Below are 618 nucleotides of genomic sequence, written 5' to 3'. Positions count from 1 at the left end.
AGTATGAAGTTCATTTCGACCCTTATCCTCCTCGTCGCCGCCGTTCAGTGCTCGTATTCGACTGCACAGCTTGACTTCGTGCGCTCTTACGAACATCATCCTGTTGACTTCAAATCGACCGCTGATTCGACGCCTCCTCCCGTTAACAACAATGGTGGAATATCTAAGAAGCTACCAGCAAGTGGTGTAGTAGCACGTCGGCTGCGTGATGGGAGTGTGACGAGCATCGTTGTTGTCGGAAGAAACAGAGGCGGATACGAGCCATTGCGTGACCAAACGCTTACCGAATAAGCAGTCGTGACGATACCAAGGTCTGCCTTCGAAGGTAATGGCTCATCGAAGGGGAGGTTTCCAGTAGAGCTGTTTAGCTGTGTGTGTATTTTTTTCATGAATGAAGTTTCTTGATGTGAATGACGGAGCAGTAAACCTGACCAATTGATCCATTGAGGTTATGTAAATTTACGCAACACTAATACGAATGTGCATCTACGGAAGGTGTCGAACTCGCATCTCGATCTAAAACCGAAGTAGTTAGTCTGAGGCCGAATTATCCTCTTGTTGCGTCGTCTGTTGCTGAGTATCCTCCGAGGCGTCCGAACCGTTCGCTTTCTTCTTTCC

The sequence above is a fragment of the Phytophthora parasitica genome (genome assembly GCF_000247585.1).
Source record: "Phytophthora parasitica INRA-310 unplaced genomic scaffold supercont2.12, whole genome shotgun sequence".
NCBI lineage: Eukaryota > Oomycota > Peronosporomycetes > Peronosporales > Peronosporaceae > Phytophthora > Phytophthora nicotianae.
Note: the sequence above shows the minus strand (reverse complement) of the source record.